Genomic DNA, 21776 nt, shown 5'->3' with positions numbered 1-21776 from the left:
AACATAGCTGACTACTCTACAGAGTGTAACTAAAGAGATGTACCTTCTTGGATTCACCTGGTCTATAAGCACGGCTCCCCACGATGTCCCTGTTTCTTCGGTCTCTGATGAGGTTACTTCTCCCGACCATGGGGCCCTGCCACCTCCATCGTAGACCATTGGACCTTCACAGGTGGGACTACTGTGGGTTGACAACTGCTTGTCTTGGGCTATGGTAAATACAGCTGAGAAGCCCTTTCTCCAGAGTTTATCCACTGTCTCTCTAGCATCGGTTGCCACTTCCAAGGCGGATTTCATGGGCCAATCTTCAACTGGACCAGACAAGAAGTCAGTGTTCCACTCATTCATTCAGGCCTCAGGAAAGATCTTATTTCCTCATTGATGTTGTAGAGTTCTAAACACCTCATTATCCAGGACTGCGGCACGCTGTCAAATGCATTTTTAGAATCAATCCGAGCCATGCTCAGGTTACTCTTCCTTTTTTGCAGTCTTCCAGGATAGCTTTATTTATCAATAACTGAGCTTTAGTTCGTAATTTTTTCCTTATGCAACCTTTCTGTTCATTTTCCAGGCAGCCACCAATGTCAAGATGTTCATAAATAGCATCAACTATAATTCCTGTCAGCATTTATATGTTATTGTTAGGCAACAGATGGGTGTGTACCTATTTGGTAGCTGTATTTCCTTGGTCTTTTGGTCCTGTATGAATTATCATGTGTCAATTAAGGTGGCTCTTTTGTCCAAATCTTTGACCACATTCAGAACAGCCAAACTGCTTTTGTTCTGTATGAATTATCATATGTCAATTCAAGTTGCCCTTTCATCCAAAGCTTTGACCACATTCAGAACAGCGAAACTGTTTTTGCCTTTTGGTTTTTCATTTATCTTTGATGTCTTTTTAGTAGAATGCAATGGGCCCCAAACCTGGGGTCTAAAGTTGCACCCTAGGCTCTATAGTTATCCTAACCAGATCTGGCATTGTATCCGAGGGCTCTCTTCAAGATGGTGATCGTTCCCTTAATCGCAGACAACTGCGCCTCATGTGCACTTGGGTGACCGGGGATTGCCTCAAGGTATTTCTTCAGGTTCTTCTTCATCAGGCCTGTTGCTCCCACCACAACTGGGATGATATCGATGTCTTTCAATGACCATGTTGTTCTTAGGTCATTTTTCAGGTCTTGGTATTTCGAGATCTTTCCCCTTTCAGCTCGATTCAGGCCGTAGTCACTGGGGACTGTCACATCAATGATTTTGGCTGTTTTCTCTTGCTTGTTCCAGATGACAATATCAGGTTTGATTGCACCTCCTTCAATGTGTCTTCCTGCTGGGATCTCTTTGTCGTAGAAGATCGTTACTTTTCCACTGGATGAGACTGGTGCTAGCTCGTGCTCCCAGACATGTTCTTTGACTTCCATCTCCAGTTCCTTGCAGATCTTCCAGTGGAGATATTGACAGATCTTGTTGTGTCTGGATGTATAATGCCCATCTGCCATGAGGATCTGGCATGCTGAAGTTAGATGGTTTACACTCTCAACAGCTGTATGGCAGAATCGGCATTTATCATTCTGTGAGATCCCTGCCATTTTTTTGACGCCATTTGTTAGAAGTCCCTGATCTTGTGCTCCAATCAGAATTCTTTCTCCATCAAAACCAAATTTTCCATTTTTTAGCCACTGCATTGATCCAACTTTGTCGATGTATTCCTTTTCGAGTTCTTCTTGGAAATGTCCGGCTCTTTTGTGCTGTTTCCATCTTTCTACTCAATGTTTTCCTTCTCTTTTGCTGTATTGTTCTCTGGTTTGTCTTGCAAGTTTTGTTGCAGGCATGAGACTGTTGCTTTTTCTCTCTTGTAGAAGTTCTCCGCCAAAGTTTTTTGCCAGTTTAGTGATTGAGGTCCGTTCAGTTATGGCCTCGTGGTGTTGTGTGACCGTTTTTACGATTTCTTCTTCAGAGCTCTTTAAGTACTGTCCAATACTTATTATCAATGCTCTGTAGGCCTGGTTGATTTCAGTGAGACCCATACCGCCTTCTCTGCGAGGGAGATATATTCTGCCCATGCACTGATTTCTGTATGTGATTTTGTGGAGGGTGAGCATTTTCCTGGTTTTTGTGTCCAACTTATTAAGCTCACATTGTGGCCAGTTCACTATGCCAAACCCATAGGTCACCACTGGTATTGCAAACTGGTTTATGGCTGTGATCTTATTTTTTGGTTTCAGCTGTGTTTTGCAGATCTTTTTTAAGCGGTTTAGGTATTCTTTTATTGTTCTTGTTCTCATTTTCTTGTGCTCAATTGAATTACTTTGTTCAATTCCCAAGTATTTGTATGTGGAGTCTGCAGCCAGATCTTCAATGTAGCTCCCTTCATCCAATTGTATGTTTTCGGTTTTTGTCTTTTTTCCTTTTGTCATTGTGCATTTTGAGCATTTATCCAGTCCAAATTCCATGCCAATATCTTTTGAGAACTTATGGATAGTTTCCACGAGCTGAGTGAGTCCGTTTTTTGTGTTGGCATAGATTTTCAAATCGTCCATGAACAACAGATGGTTCACAAGTTTTTGGTTTACCTTTCCTTTGTCTTTACTTAAGTCATATCCGATGTCTTGCTCCTTCAGGATCTTGCTGAGCGGGTCCATGATTAAGCAGAATAAGAGAGGTGAAAGGCTGTCTCCCTGAAGTATCCCTCTTTGAACTCGTACGTCTGGAATTGTTATTTGTCCCTCTGTGTGATTGAGGGTGATGGTGGTGTTCCACTTATTCATTTGTGCTCTCAGGAAAGATCTTATTTCCTCATTGATGTTGTAGAGTTCTAAGCACCTCATGATCCAGGAGTGTGGTACTCTGTCAAATGCCTTTTTGTAATCAATCCAAGCCATGCTGAGGTTCCTCTGCCTTGTTTTGCAGTCCTCCAGGATAACTTTGTCTGTCAGTAACTGGTCTTTAGCTCCTAATCTTCTTTTGGAACATCCTTTCTGTCCATTTTCCAGGTAGCCACCAGTGTCAAGATGTTCATAAATGGCATCAGTTATGATTCCTGTCAGCCATTTGTACGTTGTTGTTAGGCAGCAGATGGGTCTGTACTTGTTGGGAAGCTGTGTATCCTTGGTCTTTGGAATTAGGCTTGTGTTCCCTGTCGTTAGCCAGTCTGGTGTGTCCTCTTCTCCGTTCAATATTTTTGTGAAAGCCACAGCATAATGTTGGTGTAATGCTGTCAGTCTTTTCAGCCAAAAATTTGGGATTTTGTCAATGCCAGGTGCCTTGAAGTTACTGTATTCACTCATTTTCTTTCTGATCTCTTCTTCATTGATTACAATTGCTGGCATTTGTTGTTTGTCTTTGTTTTTCTGTTGTATTTTTTCAATCCACTCAGCCTCTTGGTGTTGTTTTGGGTCTTCAAAGAGTGGTCTCCAGAATTTTTCAATTTCCTCTCTCTCAGGTGGCTGTTGTACTTCTATTGTGTAGTTTGCCAGCTTTCTGTACACTAGTCTGTGATTTTTTTCAAATAGTTTATCTGTTTTGCTTGTATTTTCTTGTCTTTGTTCCTAATTTGTGCTGCGAAAGCTTTTACTAAGGCTTGATGTTCAGCCAGCCTTCCACCTAGTAGTTTGTCTTCAACATTGTATTTTCTTTTAATGCGATTAATTTTTTTTAAGAAGATTCTTTTTGTGGTTCTTGTTTCCCAAAAATGTGGCCATTTGGGAGATCTCTGCTCTTAGGCGGCTGATTTTTTGTTGTAATTTCTTTTTCCATCATGGCATGGTATTCTTTTTCTTATTTGTGGTACCGTTTCTCTCCAAATCTTGTGGGGCTAATTTACTTTGTATGTACCATGCCGCTCCATAATTTACAGAGTTTAACTCTGTCAATGTGGCTCCTTTTGGGACCAGTTTGGTCAGTCCTATGTTAACTTTTTGAAGGATATTTTTGAATTTTTTATTCTCCTTTAGTTTAGTCAGCTTTGGGCGCTCTTTCCTGTCCATTTTTCTTGTTTCTTCAATCTTATTTGCCAATTCCTCTTCTAGTTCCTGCTGTTCTGGGTCTGTGTGCACCTGTATATTATTTTGTAGATGAGCTGGTGAGTTGCTCGTTTTTTTCGGGGGGCAGTGAGTTGTTCGTTTTTTCGGGAGGCAGTAAATGGTTCGGTTTTTCGGGAGGCAGTAAATGGTTTGTTTTTTTCGGGGGCAGTGGGTGGTTTGTTTTTTCGGGGATGTACTTTTTTTGAGGGCAGTCATTTTTTGGTGGGGTAATGGGTTGCGTCAGAGGGCAGATGCCGTCTCTTATCATTTTCTCAACCTCCTGTTGCATCGTTTTTATTTCATTATCTGAGAAATGTTTTTGTTTGATAAAGTTTGATTTTTGGGTTGTGAGATTCTTACAAGTGATGTCTTTCTTACTTGGGCAGTGGTGGTGGAATATTTTTTTCCATTCTTTGGATGTCTGTCTGATTTTTTTGCCCCGTATGAGTTATCATGTGTTGATTCAGGTGGCTCTTGCATCCAAATCTTCGACCACATTCATAACAGCCACATTCTTTGTCTTTTTTTTTTTCATTTGCCAGGTTGCTCTTTTGTCTAAATCTTTGACCACATTCAGAACATTCAAATGGTTTTTGTCTTTTTTTTCCTCATTTGCCTTGAATTTCCTTCTACAAGAGTGCAGTGGGCCCCAGACCCGGGGTCTAAAGCTGCACCCTTAACATTACTGGCTTTGTATCCGAGGGCTCTCTTCAAGATGGTGACCTTTCCTCTCCTCAAATACTGCCTTTGATCTCCTGCCCCACTTCTCATGTTTGAGTAAGCGAAGCAGTGAGAGATCTTTTTCTTCTCCCCAATGGACCAATTTACAATGATGCAGTTTCACTGGATTCTTTTAGCCCTTTGATGGTGTTGTTGCTGGAGTCCAGGATCAGAACTATCTGGTGGATGACAGTGCTGATCTGGTGGATGACCCAGCTGAGTGCTGCTACAGAAGAGATGTCTCCCTGCAGCACTGGGAGAAGTTGCACCATTTTCTTAATACGCCCTGGTGCCTAGGCGCTTTGTGGAGTTTTTAGCTGGGGTTTGTTTCTTTTGAAACATCCTCATACCAAGATCTCTCCTGGTAAACCCCTTCACAGTGGGACCGAGGACACTCGAGGCTCATGTCCAATAGGAACTCCAACCCACCTTTTTTTTTGTCCTGTATGAATTATCAAGTGTCTGTTCAGGTTGCGCTTTCGTCCAAATCTTTGACCACATTCAGAACAGCTAAATTGTTTTTGCCCTGTATGAATTGCCCTGTATTTGTTCAGTGTGCCCTTTTGTTTTGTCTTTTACCTTGATCAGAACAGCTAAATGGTTTTCTGCTGGCTTGCCTCCCCTTATGTTGCTCTAAGATGCTCATGTGACCAGATCCTTTTCCATATTTAGAGCCTTTAAACTGTTTCTCATCAGTGTTGCCTGAACTAACAGTGTTGGTATTTTTTTTGATAGTTAAAACTTGAGTGAAGTTCTCTGGTCTGTTTCTGGTCATAACTGTCATCAATCTCAGTTCCAGAACTGCCTGAACTCCTGCCACTGGTCTCTGGTTGTAAATGACTGTTTGGACCTGAGTTGCTGGCTGGTTGTAGTCCTCCATCGTCCTCTCCTTCAGCTTCTGCTGTCAGTGTTCTGTGTACAGATGAGCTGCTAGCTACAGGCTCAGCCTCTGTGCTCTTGTCATTTTGCCTTTGATGAAACTGTTATGACTCTGGTTTTTCATCATCATTTTCACTCTTCACAGGGACGGCAGTGAAACCAAACTTGATGAGATCTGCCTCCTCCAGCTGCTGAAGCTGCTCTTCCTGCTGACTTATCCACAGCTTCTCTTCTTCTTTAATGTCATCCTGGTCAACACTCAGATTCCATTCCTGGTTTTCAGGGAAATTTTCTTCTTTAATCACCAACAACGGCTGCATGTCTGCAAAGAAACAAATTCACAATAAATGTCAGAACAGCACTCATTAAAATAAAGCAGCAGATTAGTGAGTTTGACCTGATGACACTAAAGCCCCCATCACACATAGGAAGAATTTGCCGGAAGCATGCCCGACACGGCAAATATTGTCATAATCCAATGCGGTTGGGAGGAAAAGAGGCATGGTCAGCAGTGTCGGAGCGCAGACAGAATGCCTCATCCACACCTGTCATATTGCATCCAGAGTTCATGTGGGTGACAGAGATTGCTGTCCAACAGCCATAAAAGGCTTTGCAGACTGCCTGATCACCAGATGTCTGCATGGCAAACAAACACAGGACCGGAGTGCCGTGTTTCTCCCTTTGCACAGGTCCTGTACAGGACATCAAAGAACAACCAACGTATGGACCGGACTCACGCCATATGTGTCCATCCATGTGGTTACCCAAAGTCCCATTCAATCACTCATTTGCTTGCCCTTTTCTTCCCAGCCTCACTGACCTCATGCTCTGGTAAGGTGCTGATATATGAGGAAATGATCGCTCAGTGTGTGTGTTTTTCCATAATAAGCCACTACATGTGTGCACACGTGCCTGTGTGTGTGTGTGTGTGTGCATGCGCGCATGTCCTCAGCTATTACTGGACCGTTTTACTGCCAGCTAAACTTCGCTGTGTGTGCCTGCACATGCATGTGCGTGCACATGCAGCGAACCTTTGCAGACACTCAAAGGACACCTTTGCTCAAAAGTTTGCAGTGACCTTTCCCACTATATTGTCAGACGCAACCTTTCTCGCAAACCCTAATTCCCCCCCCACAACGCAACTCTACATCGTGATTTCTGGTTGGATTATCCCATTGGAATTATTTATGCCATCATTGTTTCCAGCATTCCACCACAGCTGTGTGGTCCTGGGTCCTGACGCACTGCGTGAAATACTCCTGGAGGTGAGATTCATGTGTCATATGTTGTCATGGCCAAACAGTTCCACGTCATATGTCCAACAGAATTAAATGTGATCAAGCAACAATTTGTTTATTACAGTATGAGATCTGTTCAGCTCTGAGTCTCTGACGTGAGGTGTGACAACGTGCGCAGCTGCCCGCCAGTCGCCATGGTGTCGCAGATCTGATGGGCACAATATTTCACATTATTATCTCGCACACAGGGAGGAATATTATCTGGACTGTAAGGACTATTATGGATATAACCATGGAAATAGAGACTTGAATGGACGTCACGTGACTAGCGGCATGCCGCACGGCAGCCATTACCAAGGGTGGACAGAGCGCCTTGAGCCAGTTAAGACACCTGTTAAACAGAAGCGAATTGGGGGGAAAAAAAGGCAGCCAGTGCTTCACCATCAACTGCACCAACTACAAAAACAAATTCTCGAATACTAAAATGAACTGTACAATAGCCTTAATGTAATTCTGTAAAACAAATGTCTATTTTAAAGTCGCTATGTCGCAATTTAATATCAATATACTGAGACTATAACTCAACGCCTAAGTTCTTTTCATTAAGCTGCATTCACATGCATACAGATATGGAAACAAAAATGTTTAAATATATTTATGTCTATATATATATATATATATATATATATATATATATATATATATATATATATATATATATATATATACTTGCAGTTGTTGTTTAATATGATATGTACATGGTGGTTACAGGCGGCATTTAAATTTTAACAGTATGGTTGGAGGGGATGGAGGAGGTACTTTTTACCTTCACTGAGGGTCAAAAGTCATAAATTCTGAATTGAGCCTTTTCAGGTTTAAAATCCCACAAAACCTCGAAGAGGTCGCAGCGCTGTGAGATCTCAGTAACATTGAGAACTACATTGATACGCTCTGATCACACTGCACTTTAACCGTTGCGCACGGACAACAGCATTAACATCGCAACATAAAACTATTTTTATATTGTGCTTAAAACTCTCGTGAATATATTCTCTGGGTTTATAGACGTTGTTATTGCGTTTGTTTTATGTAAACATGCGAGAATCACAGGCTGTCTCTCCGTTATTTTCAATGGGAGCTGCTATGAGTTACACTCGCTTCCTGATCATGTCATTCTGGGAGAAAGTGAAGTTTGCTCTTTAACGTCTTGATTATTCTTTACAACACTGTTTGTCCTCTTTGTTCCAGACTAATATATATGTCTTAAATTCGGTTTGCTCTTATTAAATTCCACGCAGATTAAATGTAACAGACATGGATTATTTGTTATAATTGTTTTAGCAAGTTTTCAGGGTATCATGCAGCAGTCTCTTATCAACGTGATGAAAAGCATAAAAAATTACATTTTTGTAGTATAATATTCATTTACAATTGTCATCATGTGGATTCTCTATGTTGTTTTGACTGCAGTGACTCTCTGGCATGCAAGGGATTATGGGATACGTGAAAACCCCAAATGGCTTTATATCTACTTGTAATAAAATGTTAGTAAAAATCATATATGTGTTGTCATTAAAAGACGAGCAATAATATTACAGTAGAAAAAGCAGCAAGGTAAATGAGCACAATGGCAAGGCATACTTCATATTTTAATACATAAGGATTTTTTATCCAGGCATGTATTGGTTTGTTTGAGCTTTTAATCAGCTTGAATACAACTTACAAGGCTTCATTTAAAAAAATCCATCAAGTAAATGAACAGAATGGTATATTTTCCCCAAATTTCCACACTTTACATAAAACATTTTTTTCTACCCAGACATGTATGGGTTCATTAGAAAGAGCAATTAAAGGGCTTTAAAACAAGCCTACTTTTATTAAAATCTGTTAACAAATAGCAACAACAGAGAGAATAAAGCAGCACAATTTGTCATAATTTCCCCAAATTTCTGCATTTTACATAAAAGTTTTTTTTCACCCACACGCATAGATTCATTGGAATGAGCTTTCAAATGGCTTTAAAACAAGCCTACATTTATTAAAATCCGTTAAGAAATAGCGACGCTAGTGCAAAAAAGCGCTCAGTTTATTATTGATGATCGGCGCATCTCCACCCTTAGTAATGGTGCCTTCCTGTCCTGAGCGACGCTAATAGACTGAGGCGCGCACATCCATTCCAGCCTATATTTCCATGGATATAACAGCCTGTCCACATCTGTAGCGCCATGCGCTGTGCCACACATTGACCCTCAGTGGACACGGTGCTTCGGTTTGTTCACGCTGTGTTCACATCGTCTGCACATAGATGGCTGCGAGTCACATACATATCAATAATCAGTGGTTTCTTTGCGCTCTGGGGGGAGGGCAGTAGATGTGGACAATTTTATACGTGGCACATACAGATACCAGCAGGCTTTGCGCCGTGTCAGATCCATCTCGAGGTTCCCTCGTATGCACTCAAATCATTTCAGATGCTGTTTTGTCGCCATCAGAATATGTAAATTGTGGTTAGATGCTCCTCAGACTGTTCATGGACCTCCGTCAGATAGGTGTTCCATCTCAATCGCACCCAGAGAATTATAAACATGTGCTTCACACTCGGGGCTGCTGGCCGATTTTGACCAATTGTGTGAACTTTTGTTGATGGCTGTCAGAATGTTGTGGAACTGAAATCCAACACTTTTCGAATGTGTGCTGATTCATAACTGTGACGCCATTCTGCGTGATTCCATGATTCTGACTGTGTGACGGGGTAAAAGTTATTGCACTGATGGAATTGAAAATGTATTATGGATGTCACATGTTGTGCCGATGCTTCGAAGTGCATGTCGAGTAATCCAGGAGGTGCTTTCGCAATGCGTGTTTCGAGGCTTGTATCATTTCAGACTAGTGACATCATTGAGGTCATTCTGAAGCCTCACTGCCAGGCTGTACCACATGGTGGTGTCAGCTGAAGAAGTTGTGTCAAAAAAAAAAAAAAAAAAAAAAAAAAAAAAAAAATATATATATATATATATATATATATATATATATATATATATATATATATATATATATATATATATATATATATATATAAATTATTTTTAACTAAAACATCAGTAAATCTCTGTCATAAATTTCTATTATTCTGTTATTAGAAATTTCCTATTTTCATTATGACTGCGTCGGGACGCAGCCGGCGCGGTGCGGCGGCACAGGAAAAACACCTCCGTGTTGATAACCATTTGTAAAATCCAGGCGGCTTTTGATGGCTTTCAGTGGAGTGAGTATATGAGAAATTGTTTAACAGCTGGACATGTTCCAACTTGTCCTTAACGCTTCCAACAGAGGTGTTTTTCCTGTGGTGGAGCGTCGCAGCGGCTGCGAGCCGATGCTGCAATCCGTCCGCACGTCTTTCATTAAAAAAATCTCCTTTAACAGTGGAATATCCGGATAAAATGCTGAAACCGACTTCTTCTGAAACTTCTCTGTTCTCTCACGACGTCCTGGATCAATAGAGCCTGAAATGTGGAGGCTTTCAGCTTGAAACAGGCTGATGACGGCGCCTGAGAGCGCTGCGCGACGTCTCGCACCGTGGGAAGTCCTTAAAGCGACAGTATCACCTCAAAATCTCTCATCAGCCGTTAAAATTTTCACTGAAAACCAGCTTAATTTTTCGAACCATGTCCACTTCGATGTGTCTCACAGGTTTAGAAAAAATTTTGATCAAACAAAGCGCCAGTCTCTCAGCAACTTCTCAGACAAAGGAATTCCGACGAGGGGCTGGACGACTCCTCCCACAAGGAGTGCTCACAGGCGAATGACGTCACCGACAGGCGTGGAAAAATTCACGCATGCGCACGAGGGTTCAAGCATGTCTGACGTAAAAACATATGAATGAAATCCATATAGTTTTTGAAAAAATAAAAAGGACCTATACTTTATTGACAGACCTCGTATTCTCAAAAGCATGTGTGTATTTGAGTGAATATACAGACAACAGTGCATTTTGGCTTGGGTTTGTGTTCTCTTATTGTCCGCTAGGGGCTTCTATCTTGCATCTGAAGACTTGAGAAATGAACCACTTTTCAACACAACTTGCAGAGAGGCCTCAAGGTTTCAAGAAGCTTCATCTCGCCATCACTAAAATGTACATTAGGAGGGTTTTTAAATCTCAACTGAGGCTTTTGTCTTCTAGAATTGACTATTGTAATGTTTTATTTTCTGGACTGCAAAGAAGGAGTATGAGATGGCTACAGATGGTACAGAATACCGCAACTAGAGTTTTTGATGAAAACCAGGAGGTTTGATCACAAACATTCTAGCTTCCCTTCATTGGCTCCATGTGAAGAGCAGACTGTTCTTAAAACATTTACTTTCTATTGCCTATAGTTTTATGGTTTTCATCATCTTTTCATTATTTTTGATTGTTGTACTTAATTCTTTTGTGGTTTTAATTGTTTTTACTTTGGGATATGGGGGTCTCTGTTTAATGTTCTGGAGTTCAGCACTTTGATTTTTTTTTTTTTCCTTCATTTGAATTCTTTATGAATTTATTATTACTACTACGCCTGCATAAACTGCAGTTGAACACAATGTCAAGATTTGGCTGCATGCAGTGATTTAAATAAATTTAAGATAAATTACACAAGAAAACAGAAGATGAACACCCCAAACTTGAAAATCAGCATGATGGCACTGAGACTGTAACAAGATGGCATTGTGCCATTATTCCATTGGTTAAAGACCTGCATGGAAGTCTGGAAGAAGGTCTGAACAAAGGTTCATATTTGTATTTGGTCCTTTTAGTTTGGTTTCACACTTCATGTCAGATAAAGAACTTGCCATGATGTAATTACAGGGATTAAAGAACAACAAGATTATATTTCACTCACTAACTATTGCTGCTCTTTTCCAATGCAGCATCATATTATAGAAAGACTTTAACTAACACATTATTTTCTTGTCAGGCTGGGATTTGAACCAAGAAACATTTGTCCCAGACTAATAGTGACAAACATTTTAGTTAAAATTATTATTATTATTATTCAAGGCCTCCATTGCTGAGGCAGCTGCTTTGAGCTGTGGCCAGAAAGTGGTCGGTGCTTGGTGTGGCAGCAACCCAAGAACCTGCTGGTGGACTCCAGCATGAGGGGAAGCCATCAGGCTGAAGAAGGAGGCCTTTCATGCTTGGTTGGCAAAGATGTCTCCGGAATCGTCAGACAGGTACTGGTGTCGCCGACCAAATGCCCCCCCCCCCAAAAAAATCGGTTCGCCCTGCCTTCACTAAGCATGCGTCATTTCAGAGCGTCGGCAGCAAATTTATCCCCTCGTTTCTGGTTAAAACTGCACTCCAGTCATATCTATCTCAGCAATAGATATCTGAAGCTTTTATACAACACATAAATTCAGCATTAGCAAGGAAAATAACAAAGGAAACAATGGAAAAGCTTAGGGGGGATTTAAGACAGCAAAACTGGAGTGACATTTACATTGAGGATGTTGATCAATCTTACGAATTATTCATTTCTATTATTTCTAATTTATATGACAGACATTGCCCTTATGTGTTAAAAAATGGAAAAAAGCTAAGCAAAGATAAATCTTGGATCACTAAGGGACTTCTGAATGCATGTAAAAAGAACATTTTTTCATATAAGCAGTTTTTAAAATCTAGAACAATTGAAGCTGAGATAAGATATAAGTCATATAAAAACAAACTAACTTACATTATGCGATCATGTAAAAAGCAGTATTATAGTGATTTATTGGAAAAAAAAATAAAACGAATATAAAGGTTACTTGGAGGTTGTTAAACGAAATCATAAATAAGAGTATCCTGCCTATTTTTATGCAAATACTGACACAATTGTTAAAGAAAACAAAGCTATTGCAGATCATTTTAATGGTTATTTTGTTAACGTGGGTAAAAACTTAGTAAATTCAATTGTTTCTTCCAAAACGTGCTCCTTGAATTACAGCAAAACAATAGAAACAGTTCGTGATTCAATGTTTATTAGAGGAACGGATGAAAAAGAAATTATTGATATAGTTCACAAACTTAAAGGGAAAAAAATCAACTGATAGTGACCGTTTTGATATGTGTTTGGTTACAAATATTATTGATTGCATTGTTAAGCCTTTAACATATATCTGTAATTTGTCATTAATGACTGGGAAATTTCCTTTCAAAATGAAAATAGCTAAAGTGATCCCATTGTTCAAATCTGGTGACAAGCATGTCTTTTGCAATTATAGGCTAATCTCCCTGTTACCACAATTTTCCAAAATTCTGGAAAAGGTATTTGAAATTAGGTTAAACGATTTTTTAACTAAACATCATATCCTTAACGAGCAGCAATATGGTTTTAGAAAGAATCGTACTACTTCATTGGCTGTGATGGATTTTGTTGAACAAATTACCAACGCGATTGAAAATAAGCAATATACTGTAGGGTTTTTTTTTATTTACAGAAAGCATTTGATACTATAGATCATACCTTGCTATTGGACAAATTACAGAAGTATGGTATCAGGGGATTGGCACATGACTGGATAGCGAGCTACTTAGACAGTAGGTATCAGTGTGTCCACTTTGGTGGGACAAATTCTGAGTTTTGGAAGATTACTTGTGGGGTGCCCCAGGGTTCAGTCCTTGGGCCACTGTTGTTCCTTTTGTATATTAATGATATATGTTTGGTTTCTAAGTATGTAAGTTGTATTTTATTTGCGGATGATACGACTGTGTTTTGTAGTGGGGATCATTTGGGACAGCTCCTGGACAAGATGGAGAACATAAATTGTGGTTTGATTAAAACCACTGCAGCGCAGTGGTTTTAATACCTATGGCATGCTCTAATCTCTGTAATAAAATTTTATGGTCAACAGTATCAAAAGCTGCACTGAGGTCTAACAGGACAAGCACAGAGATGAGTCCACTGTCTGAGGCCATAAGAAGATCATTTGTAACCTTCAGTAATGCTGTTTCTGTACTATGATGAATTCTGAAACCTGACTGAAACTCTTCAAATAGACCATTCCTCTGCAGATGATCAGTTAGCTGTTTTACAACTACCCTTTCAAGAATTTTGGAGAGAAAAGGAAGGTTGGAGATTGGCCTATAATTAGCTAAGATAGCTGGGTCAAGTGATGGCTTTTTAAGTAATGGTTTAATTACTGCCACCTTAAAAGCCTGTGGTACATAGCCAACTAATAAAGATAGATTGATCATATTTAAGATCAAAGCATCAACTAATGGTAGGGCTTTCTTGAGCAGCCTGGTAGGAATGGGGTCTAATAGACATGTTGATGGTTTGGAGGAAGTAACTAATGAAAATAACTCAGACAGAACAATCAGAGAGAAAGAGTCTAGCCAAATACCAGCATTAGTGAAGGCAGCTGAACATAAAGATATGTATTTGGGATGGTTATGAATAATTTTTTCTCTAATAGTTAAAATTGTATTTGCAAAGAAAGTCATGAAGTCATTACTAGTTAAAGTTAAAGGAATACTCGGCTCAATAGAGCTCTGACTCTTTGTCAGCCTGGCTACAGTGCTGAAAAGAAACCTGGGGTTCTTATTTTCTTCAATTAGTGATAAATAGTAAGATGTCCTAGCTTTACGGAGGGCTTTTTTATAGACTCTTTTTCTAGGCTAAATGAAGATCTTCTAAATTAGTGATACGCCATTTCCTCTCCAGCTTACGGGTTATCTGTTTTAAGCTGCGAGTTTGTGGGTTATACCACGGAGTCAAGCATTTCTGATTTAAGGCTCTTTTTCAGAGGAGCTACAGCATCCAAAGTTGTGCTCAATGAGGATGTAAAGCTATTGACAAGATAATCTATCTCACTCACAGAGTTTAGGTAGCTACTCTGCACTGTGTTGGTATATGGCATTGAAGAACATAACAAAGAAGGAATCATATCCTTAAACCTAGTTACAGTGCTTTCAGAAAGACTTCTACTGTAATGAAACTTATTCCCCACTGCTGTCCATTAAAGTAAATGTAAAGTGCGGTTAAAATGGTGGATGAGCTGATTTACATTTTGAGCAAAGCCAACTGAATCTAATAATAGATTAAATGCAGTGTTGAGGCTGTCATTCTCAGCATCTACAACCCCTGGCAAAAATTATGGAATCACCGGCCTCGGAGGATGTTCATTCAGTTGTTTAATTTTGTAGAAATAAAAGCAGATCACAGACATGACACAAAACTAAAGTCATTTCAAATGGCAACTTTCTGGCTTTAAGAAACACTATAAGAAATCAAGAAAAAAAGATTGTGGCAGTCAGTAACGGTTACTTTTTTAGACCAAGCAGAGGAAAAAAATATGGACTCACTCAATTCTGAGGAATAAATTATGGAATCACCCTGTAAATTTCCATCCCCAAAACTAACACCTGCATCAAATCACATCTGCTCATTGACATTAACCCTATGTCATGAAATTGACCCTATGTGTCTTTTTGCAAGGAATGTTTTCACAGTTTTTGCTCTATGGCAAGATGTATTATCTTCTTGAAAAATGATTTCATCATCCTTAAACATCAAAAAAGTGTCCAAAATATCAACGTAAACTTGTGTATTTATTGATGATGTAATGACAGCCATCTCCCCAGTGCCTTTACATGACATGCAGCCCCATATCATCAATGACTGTGGAAATTTACATGTTGTCTTCAGGCAGTCATCTTTATAAATCTCATTGGAACGGCACCAAACAAAAGTTCCAGCATCATCACCTTGCCCAATGCAGATTTGAGATTCATCACTGAATATGACTTTCATCCAGTCATCCACAGTCCACAATTGCTTTTCTTTAGCCCATTGTAACCTTGTTTTTTTCTGTTTACGTGTTAATGATGGCTTTCGTTTTGCTTTTCTGTATGTAAGTCCCATTTCCTTTAGGCGGTTTCTTACAGTTCGGTCACAGACATTGACTCCAGTTTCCTCCCATTCGTTCCTCATTTGTTTTGTTGTGCATTTTCGATTTTTGAGACATATTGCTTTAAGTTTTCTGTCTTGATGCTTTGATGTCTTCCTTGGTCTACCAGTATGTTTGCTTTTAACAACCTTCCCATGTTGTTTGTATTTGGTCCAGAGTTTAGACACAGCTGACTGTGAACAACCAACATCTTTTGCAACATTGCGTGATGATTTACCCTCTTTTAAGAGTTTGATAATCCTCTCCTTTGTTTCAACTGACATCTCTCGTGTTGGAGCCATGATTCATGTCAGTCCACTTGGTGCAACAGCTCTCCAAGGTGTGATCACTCCTTTTTAGATGCAGACTAACAAGCAGATGTGATTTGATGCAGGTGTTAGTTTTGGGGATGAAAACTTACAGGGTGATTCCATAATTTATTCCTCAGAATTGAGTGAGTCCATATTTTTTTCCTCTGCTTGGTCTAAAAAAGTAACCGTTACTGACTGCCACAATCTTTTTTTCTTGATTTCTTATAGTGTTTCTTAAAGCCAGAAAGTTGCCATTTGAAATGACTTTAGTTTTGTGTCATGTCTGTGATCTGCTTTTTTTCTACAAAATTAAACAACTGAATGAACATCCTCCGAGGCCGGTGATTCCATAATTTTTTCCTCAGAATTGAGTGATTCCATATTTTTTTCCTCTGCTTGGTCTAAAAAAGTAACCGTTACTGACTTCCACAATCTTTTTTTCTTGATTTCTTATAGTGTTTCTTAAAGCCAGAAAGTTGCCATTTGAAATGACTTTAGTTTTGTGTCATGTCTGTGATCTGCTTTTTTTCTACAAAATTAAACAACTGAATGAACATCCTCCGAGGCCGGTGATTCCATAATTTTTGCCAGAGGTTGTATATGAGGAAAATAAGTTCTCCCAATTAGAAATCATGGAGGGTTCTGAAATTTTCATCTTAGGTGCATGTCCACTGTTAGAGACATAATAAAAAAAAAAAAAAAAATCCGGAAATCACAGTGTGATTTTTTTAAAATAATTTATTTGTATGTTACTGCTGCAAATAAGTAGTTGAACACCTGTGAAAATCACCATTAATATTTGGTACAGTAGTCTTTGTTTGTAATTACAGAGGTCAAACATTTCCTGTAGTTTTTCACCAGGTTTGCACACACTGTAGCAAGGATTTTGGTCCACTCCTCTATACAGATCTTCTCTAGATCTTTCAGGTATGGAGTTTCAGCTCCCTACAAAGATTTTCTATTGAGTTCAGGTCTGGAGACTGGCCAGACCACTCCAGGGCCTTGAAATGCTTATGGAGCCCCTCCTTAGTTGCCCTGGCTGTGTGTTTGGGGTCATTGTCATGCTGGAAGACCCAGCCATGACCCATCTTCAATGCTCTTACTGAGGGAAGGAGGTTGTTTGCCAAAATCTTGCAATACATGACCCCATCCATCCTCCCTTCAATACGGTCGTCCTGTCCCCTTTGCAGAAGAGCACCCCCAGAGTATTATGTTTCCACCCCCATGCTTCACGGTTGAGATGGTTTTCTTGGGGTTGTTCTCATCCTCTAAACATGGTAAGTGGAGGTGATTCCAAAAAGCTCTATTCTGGTCTCATCTGACTACATGACCTTCTCCCATGCCTCCTCTGGATCATCCAGATGGTCACTGGTGAACTTCAAACAGGCCTGGACATGTGCTGGCTTGAGCAGGGGGACCTTGCTGCCCTGCAGGATTTTAAACCATGACAGCATCATGTGTTACTAATGTAATCTTTGTAACTGTGGTCCCAGCTCTCTTCAGGTCATTAACCAGGTCCTCCTGTGTAGTTCTGAGCTTTCTCAGAATCATCCTTACCCCACAAAGTGAGATCTTGCATGGAATCCCAGACCGAAGGAGATTGACAGTCATCTTGTGTTTCTTCTACTTTCTAATAAATAATCATAACAGTTGGTGTCTTCTACCAAGCTGCTTGCCTGTTGTCCTGTAGTCCATCCCAGCCTTGTGCAGGTCTACAGTTTTGTCCCTGGTGTCCTTAGACAGTGTGAACGGGTGTCTTTTATACAGGTAATAAGTTAAACAGGTGCAATTAATACAGGAAAAGAGTGCAGAATAAGAGGGCTTCATAAAGAAAAATTAACAGGTCTGTGAGAGCCAGAATTCTTGCTGGTTGGTAGGGGATCAAATACTTATTTGCAGCAGTAACATACAAATAAATTGTTAAAAAAGCATACATTGTGATTTCCGGATTTTTTTTTTTTTTTTAGATTATGTCTCTCACAGTGGACATGCACCTAAGATGAAAATTTCAGACCCCTCCATGACTTCTGAGTGGGAGAACTTGCAAAATCGCAGGGTGTTCAAATACTTATTTTCCTCACTGTACTCGTATATATAGTCTTTTGTTTTACCAAAATGAATTGTCAGGCTTAGAAATCTAAAACAGACATTCCACTATAAATAATATCTGTTCTTAATTTTAGCAGCATATAACATTCCTTTTATTTGAGGGATAAAATCATTTCTGACACTTCTGTTATCAAATGTAAGCAACTTCAGGTTGATTACATCAAATCTGTTCCAAAAACTACATGGTCTTGAAGTGAAACCTGAATCAAACCCTATAAATTCAATTTTAAAGTTTCCTCTTGAAAGAACTGAACCAAACTTCTGAATGCTGAAGTCTTTATTAGATAACTGATGTTGGGGTGATTTGCTGTAAATGGAAGAAATATGACTTCAGTCATATTAAGCAAGTGATCCTGTGAGATCCTAAAGTAAAACAAAAGAAAGGACAAAACAGACTGACTGAAGAACCGTCATGTGGCCAGTGATGGACATATTTCTAAATTATATACTTACTGCCTGTTGAATATTTTTCACATCAGAATTAAATTTCCAGTTTATTTACTAACCATCAGATGCTGAAGGTTCCAACCTTACACAGAGGAAAGTGATGAAATTGGGACTGAGCTTCTGTTTCACAACATATGTATAAGACAAGGTGCATAAAATAAATTATGGAGAATAGCTGAAATATTTTGACAAATGAACTTGATATGCTGAAAGCAGCACTTGGTGTCTCATGTCAGTATTATAGCAAACATGTCAAAGGTTCAAAAGGTTCAAAAGGTTTATTGTCATATGTACAGTAAGAAACGTATTTCCCTGTGCAATGAAATTCTCTTCTTTGCTGCTCTCACCGGGTGTCTATAATAATAGTCAAAATAGGCATTGAAAAAAGAAAAAAGCATTAAAAGCATTAAGCATTAAAAAGTAAAGTAACAATAAAGGTGCAGGTCAAAATAAATGTTTGTGATTTTTAACTTACCCTGAGAAACAATATGTGCCATTATGACATCATCCAGTATCCATATAATTACACCAAATACTGATATCTTACTGCTGGTCATGGTCGTGGATTATACATATCAGTGTTTGTTTTTGATTCTTTTGCAGATGATGTGCTTTTCTTCCGCTGAGCCCCCGACAGCCAACATGAAAAGCCCTCAGCAGGTATCCAAGGAGATGATCCGACCACACCAGGTCAACACCGATGTGAGGGTCAGACCAGCTGCACCATGAGTATTCAACAGTAAGTTCTGGTTTGGAATATAATCTTTTAAAGGAGAACTGTGGGATTTTTCAACCTGAGCATTATTTTTTATACGTTTTTAGATTCAACATTTCACTTGGCGCAGAAATGGTTTTCACTGTTCAGTTGTGGAGTTGGAACACTAAAACCACGCCTAGAAGATTTAGCCTGCGTATGCCGGCCGTTTTAAAAACTCTGGTGCACGCTGTCATACGTTTAATAAATGAATGCAGCTGTCACACCTTGATGATTAGCCAGCGTCTGCTGACAGCCCAATGGTTCTGGTCGGTGCTGCACTGTGTGGTGCCTGTCAGAAACAAAGTCATAAAACATTATTTTAATTTTTTTTATCTTGGTGGATCATTTTCATTGTGTACAGAATGCTGATGAGTCAACTGGCTGTGGAAAACACTGCCGTGAATGAATGGAAGGCTGTGACTATTTAAACTTTTAATGCGCCGAGTGGCTACTTCCTGATCAGTAGAGTAGCGGCTGCTTTCAGCTCCGCTGATCAGGTCATCACAGACCTGAATAATGAAATGCTATGATGAAGCTTTTAAAGCGCCAGTCGACCGTGATCGGGTGCGATCTGAATGAAGTGCATTTGATCTGTTGGTGTGATCTGTCGTCGTGGTGATCACCGTCAGCCACAGCACTTTAAATGTTTTAACAGCGCATTAATCAGGCGCGATCACCCTGATCGATCGATCAGGTTTTGTGATGGTCACACCACAGCGACGGCTTTAAAAGTTTAATCATCACACTTCTGTGTGATCAGCGAGCGCAGCACCGGCATCCTCGGAGAAACGCACCTGCAGCAGAAAAAAAAAAACCACAGAGGGACTTGCTTTAAAACTCTAGATTTCCAGCCACAATTAAAGGATTTTCCGTGGTAATTTTCAAAAATCAGGAGCTTTATGTGGATTCATGACAATCTGTGATGGTAAATTGTACTGAAACGAACAGGTCAGACTTTATATTTTTTCAGTGTGTGAATGAAACGGTCGTTCTGCATACGGACCGCAGCTTTCAGCTGATCAGTGGCCGCATTAATGGATAGATTTCAAACTTATGAGTAAATTACAAGAAACATCTGCCACCAATCACACAACTTACCTACAACTTATGTCCAGCATTTATGAGTCACACGATGGCATGTCTTGAAAATTTTCAGCATGCCCAAAATTTTTTGAGGAGCTCAGCTTATCAGGACGTACATCAGCGTGTTTCAACGTGAGTGAACTTGCTCTTAACCTATAAAAACTTACCCTTAACTTATTGGATTTATGCCAGCGATTTTTTAATACAGTCAGCATACACTGGCTAAATCGTCAAGGTGACAGGGCTTTAAACAATGAAACCCTACGGTGCAAGCTCAAAGTTAACCCCTTAATGTTGTAACAGAATCAGTGAAAATCTTATCAGACACGTCTGGTCAGCTGAAGAGACTTTCTGTGGATGTACACGTGTGCATGTTTTTCTCATTAAATGTCAAAACATGCTCTTCAAAATGAAGGTAGCCAAGCGGTTTGTGCACTTGTTTCTGGAGCGTAGGGTTGTTGGTTCAAGGCCACCCCAGCTGGTTTTCCATGTCACGTGGCGTGAAACACTTACTGAATCAACATGCAGATCCATTGTAGATCTGCTGTGACAACCCGAGGACAAAGGCAGAATTGTGAAGAACTTATAAAATGATTACTGTTATGTTTCGGACGCGGTCGGAGCACCGACCCAGCGTTTGAAAGGACCCAGCATAAAATAAGCAGAGCACGGTTCAAAAGGTAACAGAATTTAATAAACATAACCATGGGTGAAGTGCTAAACAACTAAAAAGTCCGCGGACTGGTGAGGTGGAAACACGGCGCGCTCTCAACAGCGCAAACGGTCCGGAGCCACAGCAGTTTGGACCCAGGGACCCTGCCGACACCCCCCAGGTGGCCGCGACAAACCAAGTCTGTGAAGAAAGAAAACATGGAGGTGAGTCCAACTCCACACAGAGAGACACAACTCAAAGCAAACACTTCCTGGCTTAAATCTATACATCAGCTTCTCACCCTGCAGGCACGGAACAACTCAGTTCAAATCTCCACTGCAGCAGAAGCTGATTAGACAATTAGCATAACGTGACAGCTCACTAACACAAGGTGTGAGGGACACCAAATCCACTGTCATTACTTCATAAAAGTCACCAAAACCAAATTACCTCAGGAAGTGTGCTGAAGAGCATGAGACCTCACCCAATCCTCCTTCACAGACTGTGGCGTCAAACCTGGAGCGGTCTCTGCGTCCGTAATGGTGAGATTGTTCTCCTGACGTCGATCTCACACGTCTGCTCACAAGGTCGAGTCTCTGGCAATCACACACTGTGCATTCAAGGTTTAAATGCAGCAATCTCTGATTATGACAAAAT

General features: G+C 40.0%; 1 long non-coding RNA gene across 1 annotated transcript; it reads left to right on the top strand.

The window, feature by feature from the left end:
- The first annotated feature begins 538 nt into the window (after positions 1-538).
- On the top strand, positions 539-19384 carry LOC117531239. The gene is made up of 3 exons (XR_004566586.1): positions 539-677; positions 6482-6484; positions 19372-19384. It is a non-coding gene; the product is annotated as an uncharacterized LOC117531239 (long non-coding RNA).
- Positions 19385-21776: the final 2392 nt, after the last annotated feature.

Source organism: Thalassophryne amazonica, chromosome 18 (assembly GCF_902500255.1).
Source record: "Thalassophryne amazonica chromosome 18, fThaAma1.1, whole genome shotgun sequence".
NCBI lineage: Eukaryota > Metazoa > Chordata > Actinopteri > Batrachoidiformes > Batrachoididae > Thalassophryne > Thalassophryne amazonica.
This window is presented reverse-complemented; position numbering and strand designations above follow the sequence as displayed.